The sequence below is a fragment of the Myotis nattereri genome (assembly GCF_964212035.1).
Source record: "Myotis nattereri genome assembly, chromosome: 15".
NCBI classification, from domain to species: Eukaryota; Metazoa; Chordata; class Mammalia; order Chiroptera; family Vespertilionidae; genus Myotis; species Myotis nattereri.
The window spans coordinates 12,002,858-12,016,674 of record NC_138090.1 but is presented as its reverse complement, the minus strand read 5'-3'; positions in this window follow the sequence as shown (position 1 = coordinate 12,016,674).

Genomic DNA, 13,817 nt, shown 5'->3' with positions numbered 1-13,817 from the left:
CGTAACACGTCTTTTCGATGTCATGTTTTTTAATTTATGGGTTTATTTTCTTCTTAGGATGAGCCTCTAAATCCATATCCTTAATCCTAAACAAGAAAGGATTTTTTTTTTTCAAAGAAAGATTCATTTTTAAGGGGAATTGGAATGAAGTTAGCCCAGGGGACCACTTGTCCACAAAGCCAGTGCAAAAGGAGGTGTGGGCATCCATCGCCAGCCCGACCCCCGGGTCAGAGCTTGAGGACAGGGCAATGGACTCACCCAAGTCCCTAGAGCAGGCTGGAGCAGTGGGGGTCTGCCCTTGTGACGCTGCCCCGGGGACTGCCTGGCCTGGCCCACCTGCCTCTCTCCCACACTCCACTCTCTGCACACATCTCCTCCTTTCCAAGTCCTCATACCACACCTTCCCAGTTGCCACCTCTGCTTTTCTTGTGAGAAGAGTCCACATTTCTGGAACTCAGATCCTGGCAACTGTCTTTCACTTTAGAGCTGCTGATGGGTTTAATGCCAATTTAACGCATTTAATGCCAATGCGTTTCTCAGTTGAAGAGACTGAAGCTCAAATCTGTGCCTCGCGCGTCAACTCTCTGCCCCCGAAACATCTTTACGGCCTCTGACCCTCACCCATCCTCACCTGAGAGAACGGTGCTAAAGTTAAGTCCCTGTCTTTATTGACGTGATAAAGACATGGGAACAAGGAGTGGATGAAACAGGCGTTAGTTAAGCACCTACTGTGTGCATGTTGTCCCTGGCGATCCTTACCCAGGCCTGTGATGTTCGATTGTCATCCTCCCACAAGAGCCAAGTGTCACGGGAGCAGGTACGTTGGACCCGCCCCTTCAGGAAGGCATGCCCAGCACCTTGACCATGGCGGATGGGCAGTCAGGTTTCCTCCCTTGGGCAGGGCATGGCTTCTACCAGAAATGCTGTCACAGTGTGTGGCCTTGCAGCTGCTCCTGGTATCTTGGCCTGATTAGGCTTCCCAGGCTCAGAGTCCTTGAGCATCCTGGTTAGGCTCATGCTCAGAGCGGCCTTGGCCCTTCTGGTGCTCCCGCCGGCCTTGACTACGTGGGGACCTGGCCTGGCTCCCACACCTCGCCACCACTTGTCATGTTCTGTGGTTTGTGTTTGTTTTTACAGTAGCCGCCTTGGTTGGAAATGTTTTCTCTCAGTACTTTGAACAGATTGTGCCAGCGTCCCCGTGACCTAGAAACGGCCGAGCAGGAGCCCACCTGGTTCCGAAGCCCTGACTCTCTCATGCTCCTATGCCTGGGGGCCTAAGCTCACGCGTGGGGACTGGCTGGTGTCACTGGGAGGCGCTGGACCTGCGGGGACCTGTGTGCTCAGGGTGTCACTGGGAGGCGCTGGACCTGCGGGGACCTGTGTGCTCAGGGTGTCACTGGGAGGCGCTGGACCTGCGGGGACCTGTGTGCTCAGGGTCGCTCCTGGCTCCCTTGGCTCCCTTCTCCCTTCTCTCTCTCTCAGACTTTACAGTCACTTCATTAAAATGCAGGGGTGTGATTCATCAGCCTGATGGGGGAAAGCAGTTAGATCAAATAAAGAAAGAAAAAATAGTATTTGCAAAGACAAATACTATTGCCGTGTGGAGCTGTCCACCTCATCGAGGGGCTAAATGGACACGTGTTGGCAGGATCACCCCGCCCGCCCGCCCGCCATCCCGAGCGTGGAGAGTCTTTCCTCTCCAGCCCCTCAGGTGATCCGTGATCTTTACATTTCGCCCACAGTCCTGAACGCTAATGGCATCATTTTCATGCAGGGCCACGGGCCTGCCAGCCGACAGTGGTTAGCAATTCTTACTACAAATATATCTTCCAATTCCCCAGCTGGCATTGTGAAGCTTTTCTATGGTGACACTGAACCAAAATATCGGAATTGCTCAAGCCTTTAAAGAAAGCGCGGTAACAGGTTGCGGAAGGCCTTTTAAGTGGCGCTGCGGGGAGGCCCCTGGAATGCAGATCGGATGCCTGTCACCTCATGGGAACCCACACTCCAAACTTCCAAGGCCTTTGGCAGGAATTGAGCGGAGAGGCAGAGAGGGTGGGGGAAAGCGGGGTGGGGGAGATGGGAGAGGGCTCTTTGAAAAGTAACTTCTGCATAGATTTTTTAAAATTCTCACCCAAGGATATTTTTCCCAGTGATTTTTTTTTTTTTTTGAGTGAGTGAAAGGGAAGGAGGAGAGGGGGAGAGAGAGAGAGAGAGAAACATCAATGTGACAGGGACATATTGACTGGTTGCCTCTCGCACATGCCCTGACTGGGGCTGGGGATCGAACCTGCAACTGAGGTAGGTGCCCTGGACTGGGAATCGAACTCACGACCCTTTGGTCTGCAGGCTGACACTCTAACCACTGAGCTAAACTGGCCAGGGCCTTTGATCATGGCCTCTATCTGAACATAGAGATGCCTGTTGGTGGTGTGGAATGGAAACGATGAAACGGGATGCAGATGTCCATACCACCCGAGGTCTGTTACTTGAAGGCGTGCTCCACCCTGTCCCCTGGCCACAGCCACTGTGGCTGTTTCTTCAAGACACAGTTCACTGTTTACATTCCTAGTGAGGGCACCTCTTCACGCCTTCCCACCCCCGCAGCCCCAGGCCAGCCCGGGTTGTGTCCTGTGGGCTCCCATGACCCCCTGGGTTTCTCTCTATCACACAAAAGCAAGTGTGGGAAAGTGGGGCATGTCCTGGCTTCGAAGTTGACCTGGACTTCCAGCTTGGACACGTGACTTATAATTTAGAGCGAGACATTTAAGTCCCCAGAGCCTGCGTCATTCCACCCGTCACGTTGGATTCATGAGAGTCCCTTCGTGGAATGGTCCTGTGGATTAAAGGCGGTCATAGTAGCATCGGTATAGAAGACAGGCGTGGTGTGTGTCTGTCCTCACGTGGTTCTTGGTGGCTCTCGTTCTTAGAAGAGGCTCCTTGAGGGAGCAGCTGGGCGTAGCTCGAAGGGTGCCCTAGGCTCTCCTCTCTTTCCGTCTCGTGGCTGTGCTGCCTCTGGGCCCTGGCTTCCTTCTGCAGGCAGGCTCTGTGGTTAGGGCGATGGGAGATGGTGTGTCCTAGAGTGGGGTCACTTCCTCGGGGTGTGGCATTCCGTGGGGGCAGGCTGGCCCCTGGAATCTGTATCTTACTCTCAAGGAAGACTGGATGACAGGGTGAGGGAGGGTGGGATAGTAAATTCCAGAGCATCACCTCCAGCGGCCTCCCCCGACCCTGGTCATGGGGACGGGCAGTGGGTGCCTGTCCCCCAAGACCACAGGAAATGGGACAGGGGCTGCTGGCACCAGGAGAAGGCGGGGATCCTTGGAAGTCAGAACCAATAGTCAGAACGCATCGCAAGGCCAATCAGTGCTTAGTAAAGGAACTCATTAATAAGCAAACGATAGTGTGTTCTTGTGCAGAGAGCCCTGGCTTGGGAAAAGGAAGAAGTGAGTTGATGCCCCAGCGCCTCCCTTAACTCAGGTGACTTTGTACGACGCAACCTCGCCTCTGCGGGCCTGGCTTCCCGGGCTGCCCAGCTTTCCGGTTGGCGGGAAGAGCTCCAAGGCCCCTTGAAACTTTGCGTGTCTATTCTCTCACGCAGCTGCTCATTAAGAAAGAACTGGCAGTTAATTGAAACAGTGCTCTTTGGGCGGGCTCCGGAGAGAACCACACAGGAGTCTGTAGGGTAACTGGAAGGGAGACGGTGACAGGCTTACCCTGCGAGGGGAAGAGTAATTCAGAGGATGAAATATAAGTAAGACGAGCTGCCCTACTTGGGACAGTGCTGTGCTGTCTTCAGGGAAGACCCAGACAGGAAGGGACGTTGTACAAATCGACCGGGGGCCGGTCGGCTCGTGCAGGAGGGAGGGCTGAGCTGGGACTACGGGGTCTAGGAGAGCACAGGGAAGGCACACATCTGTCACCGTTCTCAGGATTAAACCCACTTTGTTGGGTGATCGGTTAGTAGTCCACTGAGTAGGGGAGGGAGCAGACTCAGCAAAGGGAAGGAACTTGGCCTTGTGATCCACCCAGGCCAGACAGCCCTGGCTCCAGCCCCTGGGCCCGTGGACAGATCTGAGCAGTACATGCCACGTGTTGCCTGGGGTCAGGGGTGGGGCCGACGGCAGCATGGAGACCAGCGTCAGGCTACTCCGAGCTCAAAGCCGGATAGAAAAGTGTGAGCAGTGGCAGCCCACCCTCCCCAGCCAGCGGAGAGGGTTGTTGTCCGAAGCCCAGAGCCCGGGGGTCTTACCTCCCCTCCTGTGCCCCTTTTTCTTCCCCCCTTCCCCCCTCAGGCACCCCTGACGCAGTCCTCGGAAAGCCACAGCAGAGCTGCACTGTGTAAGGGTTTGAGTGCAACTCAGTCCAATTGGCTGGCAGCTGTTCGTGGCCCAGACTGGAGCAGGAGGGCTGAGGGTCAAGCCCAAGGGCAGGGGCCTTTTATGGTCAGCCTTAAGACTGCTGGTCATTTGCCACACACCCCCCCCACCCCACTTCTTCCCTCTTTCCTGATCTCCTGATCTATGTTGCCCCCTGATGTCTTCTCTCTCTCTCTCTCTCTCTCTCTCTCTCTCTCTCTCTCTCTTTCTCTCTCTCTTTGTTAATCCTCACCCAAAGATACTTTTTTTTTTTTTTTTGCAAGAGTGAAAGCGAGGGGAAAAGACAGAGAGAAACATCGCTATGAGAGAGACACATCGACTGGTTGCCTCCTGCGTGCTCCCTGACTGGGGCCAGGATCGAGCCTGCAACCGAGGTAGGTGCCTTTGACCAGAATCGAACCTGAGACCCTTCAGTCTGAGGGCTGACTCTCCAACTGCTGAGCCAAACCGGCTACGGCCATGTTTTCTCTTCGATTCATTTGTCCCTCTGCTTTCATTTGCTTGTGAGTTATTCCTTCTTTTACCACCTCCCTCTACCTTTCCCTTCCCATCTGCCCCATCCCCCTCTTTCCTCTCTTGCCCTGTCTTTCTCTGCTTGGAGCTCTTTCTCTCTCTTGTTCTCACTCACTCTCTTACTCTCATTGGCTCCTGCCTCTCATTTCATAGCTCGGTTCCACGGAGCTCACCACCCTCCCTAGCCCAGGCCGTCCTCTAAGCACTGAGGTGGCCTGATGGCCGAGGGCTGGACCTGCACTTTCCTGAGCCCTCTGTGAGGGCGTCACAGCCTGGAAGTGTTGAGGTGCCTTCCTCCCCCCAGATGGGGGCCCAGATCTCTGGAGAGGAGAGGAGGCTGCAGGGGCAAGAAGCCAAGGTACGAGGGCTCAGCCCTAGCTCTGCCCACCCCCTGGGCCAGCACAGGTCCCATCTGACTGTAGGCCTCCCCTTCCAGAGCATGCCACCTGCCCTCACCCCACCTCTCCTAGCGTGTGTGAGGGGCCTCGGGGAGCCAGCTCTCTGCATAGAGAGGCCTCAGTGGATGCCAGGCCCCGTGTTCCCAACCATTTTCCAGGGCAGCCCTTTTACCATTCTGCTCTCATTCATTCATTCATTCATTCATTCATTCATTCGTTCTCTCCACATTCAACAACCATTTGTTGAGCACCTATTCTGTGCCTGGTGTTGTGCTAGGTGCCCCCCTAACTCCTATTAGTGGGAACAAGCGAGGTATGGCCCCTGTCATGTCCCATGGGCAGGATCACACCGGAAAGGAGCCCTGATGGTGCAGGGGTGAGGGCTCTGAGGGGGAAGAGCAAGGCACTCTGGGCCTGGGGTGGGCTGGGGCACCCAACCCAGTCAGTAGAGTTTAGGAACATTGGGCCTGAACAAATGCTCTCTCAAGCTGAGATGGAAGGATGTATTAGATTTTCCTGGTAAAGATGTGTGTGTGTGTGTGTGTGTGTGTGCGCGTTGGGGATTGGGGGGTGGGGGTGGGGGTTGGAAATTATCTGCTAGAAGGAACAGCCACTGTGAAGGCTTGGAGGTCAAGGAGAATTTTTCTCCTCTCACCTTGTCCCTGTGTAGGTCATAATTTCATCCTTTAAGATTCAGCCCAGCCTAGAACCTCCCTTCTCTGAGTTCCTATTATCCGTGCCCCCATTCCTCCAGGAGAGGACTGTGTACTAGAAACTATCTGACAGTGAGCCCTGCCCTCAATGGATAGGGACCATCCCTGACATCCCAGACCTGGGACCCAACCTGGAATCTATCCAATTCTCAGTGCGTGTTACTGAGTTCTCATATATGCATGGAAGAAAGGGAAGATGAAAATTTTTTTTTTAAAAAAAAAGCTCCAGGCATGATCTGAACCCCGAGACGGCCACAGCTTCCTCCCTCTGCCCAGCTGCCTCAAGAACCCCCACTTCTATTCAGGGTCCTGGGCCTTCCGTAGAGTCTGACCTATCGCCATCCCAGCTGCCAAGAACTCCTCTTCCTCCAAGAAACCACGCTACCCCCCGAATGCCGGGTATATCTGTGTGTTTCCTGCAAGTGAGGCCTGGCTTTCGAGAAGTAATCAATTCCCATTGATTGGCAAAATCTAACGGGTGTTCTTGCGGCCAATTCTGGATGGGAAAGCTCATTAGAAGCGAGCCACTGGCAAGCCGACACCCCTCAGTGCGACGGTAATCAGGGCTGATTATGCCAAGCAGCGGGGTCTGCCCTGAAGTGTCCCTGGCACGGTGCGGCGGGGACTGGCCCATCTGGAGCAGTGCTGTTTGTAAATGAGTAATTAGACCAGGATAAAAACCCGAGCGCGGCCCTGAGGGCTTGGAGAGACTCGGGGTGCGAGCTCTTTGCCTGTCGTGGTGTGGAGACCCCTTCCTTCCCTCCTTCCTGCTCCGACCTGGCTCCCCGGACAGTGAGATTTCTCTTGGCACCACCATCAGGAAAGTGGCGCGGCCCTGGGCAGGGGAGACCCTCTGGGGCGCTCCGTGGGCCCTCAGCTGGGACTGTCTCTCCGCAGTTTGTTTGCTTTCAGAGGCTGCAGTGGGCTGGAATCAAGAAGGTGTAAATTGCTTTCTAAATTTGCACAGGGCAGCAACTTCTGGAAGTCATCAGCTCTGAAAGCAACCGGCACAGGGTCCCTGAGCCGGTGCGCCCTGAGCGAGCGGGCCCTGAGCAGGTGCGCCAGTTCGAAAACTGGTGCTCACCTTTAGCTAATATTGGTGGGGTGCCCCTCACATGCCAGGCTCGGTGCTGGGCTCACTCACGTGGGTGGCCACTTTCAAAGCGGCCGGGGTCATTGACACTCTGACTCGAAAGCAAAGCGTATTTATTTGTTTTTTATTTTAAAATGCTCACATGGACATCCTAAAAGGTTATGCAAAACAAGTGTTTCTGTTTTTTGTTTTTGGGGTTTTGTTTTTGTTTTTTTTTTGTTTTGTTTTTTGAGAAATGGACCTAGAAGGTTGGTGGAGGCTTTGAATTTTCACTTTACACCCTGAATGCATTACTCACAAATTGAAGAAGTAGTCATTAAAAGGCTTATTGTTGAAAATTTGGAAATACGGAAAAGGAGGAAAGAAAAAAAAACTGCCACCTGCTAGATACAATTAACATTTTCATTTCCATCCAAGTAAACGAAGCTTTAAATGTATCCAAGTTCACACAGAGACATGACGGTTCAGGACTTGGCTCAGATTTGGTAGTGGTTTGCTCCCCACTGGGGTTTCTGAAAGTGTGTTTTACGTAACCCTTGGTCCCAGGAGAGTTTCTGTTAGCGGAAACAAAAGGACTGATGCTCAGGTGAGGCTGAAATATGGTGGCTTCCATGTCTTATAATTGCCAATTCCCGGTTTGCTTACAGTGTGAATTTGCTTATTAAAGGCTCTGAGAAGTCCTGCAAACTTATATGAGCAAAGAACGCCCACTCCTGTAAAGGTCCCATGGAACCTATATTCCTCCAAACACATTTTGGAAAATGCTTGCACCCTCTTGCCCCCGCACATCCAATCCTCTCCTTCCACTAAGAGTCTCTGGAGTTTGGGTGACCAGGTGGGGACCCCATGGTGAAGACAAGGGAGAAGTGACCTCAAAAAGTCACAGTAGGAATCTCTCTGGATTGCTCCCCCCCCCCTTTTTTTTTTCTTAAGATGAGGAAACTGAGAAAGAGAAATTCGAGTGCCTCACCCAGTGTAACAGAGGAAGTCAATGAGCGGCATTGGAACCCGAGCCTCATGAGCAGGACTGGGCTCCTGTCAGATCTGGCTCCCTGTGGGGGCCTGAGGCTCCGCAGGTTCAGATGTGAGGAGGTAGAGTGGTGAGGGTCTCCAACGGAACCTGACTGTGAACTCTGACCCTTAGCACCAGAAACACACCAAGCTGCCTGGCTGCTTTTGCCACATAGAAGCTCATTAATGGACCTCAGGGATGGCTGGTGCGGCTGCTGCCTGGCTTTCCTTACAGCCCCCGTCCCCCAGGCCACATCAGGTTGGAGCACAGCAGAGACTGAATTTGTCTTGGGGCCTCCTGGGGGCTGGCCTCTGGGGCTGGTGCTTTCTCTGCCTCCCTCACTTAATCTGCCCGAGGGTCCCAAGGGGTAGATGATCTCACCTCTTTCCACAGGGGTCCCAGCCTTTCACGGCTGTGAGCCCCGACTCCAGAACCCAGTCCCCGTCTCCCATGGAACCATCACTGATCAACAGCTTCACAATCCCAACATGTTCAGCTGCCTGCAGGGCTGAGCGAGCCCCAGACCATACATTCATTGATTCGTTTTCATCTTTCACTGAGCATGACCCAGCGGCCGGGAACCATCTAGGCATAGCAGCCCGAAGGGAGAAAGACATCTGCTTGCGGACAGGCTTGTGTTAACAGCTCACGGAGCCAGGGACGCAAACAGTCCTAAGTTCCTGTGCCTTTCACCGAAGGGGCAGTGAGCTGGATGCTGAGGGTGAGGCGGGGTTCACACGAAGGTGGCGGAGGCTCTGACTCTGGGCGGTGGGAGCAGCCTAGCTGAAGGGTGGAGGTGTACACGAACCCAGGATGAGCATGGGTTTGGGGGGAAGAGCAGCAGCAGCCTGGCGGGGAGCTGGGTGAGATTGTAAAAGACCATTCAGAGGGGGCAGATCGGGTGAATGGCGTGAATACATGCACATCCAGTGACCCCTCCCTCTGCGTGTGGGAGGAGGCATTGCAGGGCCCCCGGGGAGGAGTGGGAGCCAGCAGAAGACACCTGTCCTCATCTAGGTGATGCCTGGACAGCGGAGTGGCACTGAGACTGCTGGGAAGGGGGTGCAGCTGAGGCAAAGCCAGGGAGGGTTGCTCAGCTGTGGGGCTGAGGAGGGAGGGGGCCCAGTCGGCTTCCCAGTCTCCAGCCAGCTCGCCTGCAGAACACACTATGGCCTCTCTTCCCCGAGATCTTATTCTGTCCACTGAGAATGAGCCAGTAAATGCATAATTAAATATGATTTGTTGGCTTGACCTTTGCAAGTCTTTTCCCAGACATTCAATCACGAAGCATTCATGGTGTTGGGCCAGATCTCATACCACAGGCGGGTGACGGTGGAGAGGGTCCCGCTGGGCATAGGCCATCAGGGAGTGCCTGGTTGGCAGAGAACTCTATGAAAGTCAGGTGGCTTTGTGCTATCACCTTGCGATGGTCATTCTGAAAAACTGACAGGGCCCTGACCAGTTTGGCTCAGTGGATAGAGCGTCGGCCTGCGGACTGAAAGGTCCCAGGTTCGATTCCAGTCAGGGGCATGTACCCTGGTTGTGGGCACATTCCCAGTAGGAGGTGTGCAGGAGGCAGCTGATTGATGTTTCTCTCTCATCGATGTTTCTAACTCTCTATCCCTCTCCCTTCCTCTCTGTGAAAAAACAATAAAATATATTTAAAAAAAGAAAAGAAAAAAGAAAAACTAACAGGAATAAAACACACCTCCCTCGCAAGCGGACCTCACCCACCACTGGCTGGCCTTCATTTGGGGGGTTTGAACATTCAGCCACCAAACTTACTGGCTAATGTAAGCCAGTATCATAGAGGGCCTTGTGCTACACTCCTGGAAGCCCTGGGAATGGCTCCCTTTAGCAGGCTCCTAAGTCTGGGTTAGAGAGCTTTGAGCTCCTTCCTCAAGAATTTCTTTAAAACCCTGGCCGGGTTGGCTCAGTGGCTAGAGCGTCATCCTGTGGACTGAAGGGTCATGGGTTCGATTCCAGTCAAGGGCATGTACCTTGGTTGCAGGCTCAATCCCCGGCCTGGTGGCCTGGTTGGGGTTCCTGAGGGAGGCACTCTCTCTCACATCGATGTTTCTCTCTCTCTCTCTGTCTCTCTGCCTCCCTTCCACTCTCTCTAAAAATCAATGGAAAAATATCCTCGGGCGAGGATTACAAAACAAACAAAGAATGTTTTTAAGGTCCTCATTATCCTCTTATACACCACCCCACTTTGAGACACACACACACACACACACACACACACACACACACAGAGAAATCGTTAGATTCTAGGCCACATTGCCTTCAGGACAGGGACAGCTTCGCAGCTTCTTGCCAGCAAATCTTTGAGCATCCGAGCCTCTAAATAAACCCCATGCATCCTGCAAACACTCCCTGAAATGTTGGGCCTTCCTCTGGGGGCAGCAGTAATGATCCACAGGGAGGATACGAAATATTACTCGTGGAGGGGACTGTATCAGGGCCTCTCGCTATGAAGACCCTAAATAAAGCTTCCTAGTGACCGGGGTCGGGGAGCAGCTGAGGGTCTTTGGAGGCGGCCCCTGAGAGGGCAGACCTGGCAGCTGGCCCAGAGGAGGGCAGGGACCAGGCTTTTTTCAAATGAGCCCGAGGCCTGGTTGTGAATCATGCACGCCCAGGTCAGACCGCAGGAGCAGCCAGCCATGCCTGAGGTGGTCCTGCAGCTGCGGGCCTCTTGCCTTTGTGCCTGCAGTTTTCATGGGCAGATTGTGGGGGGATGAATTTGGGTTGGGGCTGGTGTGACATGAGGATGGACACGAAGGCAGCATCCACCAGGAAAAAATAGTGTGTATGTTTCTTTTAGACCAACCTTGCTGTCTGAGAGAAAGGTCAAGTTCCTACCTTGACTCTCGCTCCTGGTGCCCTGCGGTGCTGGGTCCTGCCCATCTCTCAGGTATGAGATTCCAGTCCCTGCCATCTAGGCCCAGGTTGGGAGTTCAAATGCAAGGATTGTGATCCAGCTGTGGGATTTGCATTGGGGCTAATGACAAAACCCTGGGGAAGGCGGCTCTTGCTGCTATTTCTTCTAACAGCTCAGCTCAAGCTCACTGCTGATGCACACTTGCTTAACCCGGCTGACGCTGTGGGTGAATGGCATCTTGCTGTGGCTTCAGTTGCTGCTTCCTGAGGGCAGGTTGTCTGTGGTGCACGCTTCTTGTTTCTGTGACTTTCCAATTCCCATTCTTAGGTCATTTTCTCTGGGTTGGTTTAATCTTTTACCGTTTGTATTGTAGACATTCTCATCATTGAATTTTTCATTATTAGTGTTTTCTCTGTTATAGATGTTGAAAATATGTCTCATCCAATTCTGTCATCCAGTATTTAGTTCTTTCCCTTCACAGAGTTTGTGTGTAGAAGGCCTGATATGCTCTAATACTATAAGTATATTGCTCTGTGTTTTCTTCTAATTAGTTGATATTTTTACTTGTTCAATGTTTGGTACTTTAATAATTCTGAAACTTATTTTTATATTAATGAATTGATTTTTAATTAAATACTTTTCACTTGCAGTTTACATCCAATGTTATTTTGCATTAGTTATAGGTGTACAGCATAATGTTAGACAATCATATATTTTACAAAGTGACCCCCCTAATATTTCCAGTACCCACCGGGCCCCATTCATAGTTATGACAATATTATTGACTATATTCCCTATGCTGCACTTTGCATTCCTGTGACTATTTTGTAACTACCAGTCCGTACTTCTCAGTCCCTTCACCTTTTTCACCCAGCCCCCAACCACCTCCCCTCTGACAACCATCAGTCCACTCTCTGTATCTGTTTCTGTTTAGTCTGTTTATTCATATTATTCTTTGGGTTCCACATATAAGTGAAATTATATGGTGTTTGTCTTTCTCTGACTGACTTATTCACTTAGCATAATATGCTCTAGGTCCACCCGTGCTGTCAGCAGTGGTAACATTATGTTCTTTTTTATGGCTGAGGAATATTCCATTGTATATATGTACCACAGCGTTTTTATCCACTCATCTATTGGTGGGTATCTGGGTTTCTTCCAAATCTTTGATACAGTAAATAATGCTGCAGTGAACACAGGGGTGTATGTATTCTTTCAAATTAATGTTTTCTTTTTCTTCCAATACATACCCAGAAATGGAGTCTCTGGGTCATAAGGCAGTGCCATTATGAATTTTTTGAGAAACCTCCATACTATTTACCATATTGGCTGCACCAGTCTGCATTCCCGGCAACAGTGCATGAGGGTTCCCTCTTTTTCACATCCTTGCCAACACTTGTTGTTTATTGATTTATTGATGACAGCCATTCTGACTGGTATGAGGTGATATCTCATTGTGGCTTTACTTTTCATCTCTCTGATGATTAGTGATATTGAGGATCTTTTCACATGTCTATTGTCCATCTGTATGTCCTCTTTGGAGAAGTGTCTGTTCAGGTTCTTTGCCCATTTTTAATTATATTGTTTGTCTTTTTGGTGTTGAGTGGAACTCATTTTTGTGCATGATATAATGTAAGGAGTAGGTAGGAATCTACTGAGTTATGTCACACGAATAGCCAATTGTTCTCACCCCATTGATTGAACTGTCACCGTCTCTCAACTGATTGGAAATGTGTCCTTCATCATGGAGCATGTTCCTATAATTGGAGGGGGAAATGGTGGCAAAAATAGGTGTTACAGTTGGGAAGTAATATAATAATAAATGATAATATAAGAACAACCCATATTTCGTGTACTCACAACTGTAAACCTACTTCTGCCCACCCCGTATGTGTTTTTATGTACATATGTGGGCGTGCATTACAGACACACCCACATACATTTGTATATATATGTACATCTGGATTCTCTTCACTCATACTTTTAATGAAAATGTGGGGGAGGAGTCCTTGCCTCCCGGGAACTCTCATGGTGGTCTAGTGAGTGGGCAGGCATTGGACATGTGTTCAAGGTTGAGAGATTTAGAAGTAATTAAATTGACATTTAAATCCTGGATTGGATCCTGGAACAGAAAAAGACATTAGTAAAAAATGGTTGCTATCCAAATGAAGCCTGTCATTTCGTTAATAGTATGTCACAATGTTAATTTCTCAGTGTTGACAAGTCTACCATGATTATGGAAGATGTCAACATTAGGGAAAACTGGATGAAGGGTACACGGGAACTCCCTATAGTACCGTTGTAACTTTTCGGTAAATCTAAAATTATTCAAGTTTAAAATCTTTAAACATTAAAAAAAATTAGCATGCAAAATTTATGCAAAAATGAATATGCAATCATGAGCTCCTCTTATGCAGTCAGTGTATGTGTCCCAGAAGGGGCAGCTTTTGAAGTATGTGGCTTTCAAGACTCCTCACCGATTTGGGAGTTGCTTCTCATTCTTCTCATCCATAAAACAGGAGAAAGGTGGTGGAAGATGATCTCTGAAGCCCCTTCCACAGTTTGGGGATAGCAGCGGTATTTGCCCTATGAGGGAGTCTTTCCACTCAGAATTCTTCGCATGTCTGCAAATTTCACACTCAGTAGATGCCTAATGAGTTTTGCCTCCTGCAGGCACAACTCATTAAGTTGTAATGTTGAAAGAGCAAGCACCTCAGTTCAGAAGAAAATACTTTGCCGAAACCGGTTTGGCTCAGTGGATAGAGCGTCGGCCTGCGGACTGAAGGGTCCCGGGTTCGATTCTGGTCAAGGGCATGTGCCTGAGT